Here is a 328-nt window from a genome sequence, read left to right as displayed (position 1 = left end):
ACTATTTAACTGATTAAAATTTTTTTTCATTTCAGAATCGGGGACTTTTCCCCAAGCTTTCCTAGTTGGGACAAGCCTCCCCCAAGTCAGCAAGAAAGGGGCATCAAAAACACTAAAAAAGAAGAAAGTAAAAACGTTTTTGTTACGTAGAGTAACTAAATAAATAAACCAATAACATGTTTTTTAATATGATAAAACCTAAATTAGATAAAATTTCAATATGTTTTTTTCCTTTCTTCGACTTTTTAAGAATCTTTGGGCCAAAGGTTTTAAACTGCCTTGAAAAAAACCCGAAGTAGTCGTTTTTTTCCTTACTACTACCTTGAAG

This window comes from Penaeus monodon, chromosome 25, assembly GCF_015228065.2.
Source record: "Penaeus monodon isolate SGIC_2016 chromosome 25, NSTDA_Pmon_1, whole genome shotgun sequence".
NCBI lineage: Eukaryota > Metazoa > Arthropoda > Malacostraca > Decapoda > Penaeidae > Penaeus > Penaeus monodon.
The sequence above is the reverse complement of the archived record's forward strand: the minus strand, read 5'-3'. Positions refer to the sequence as shown.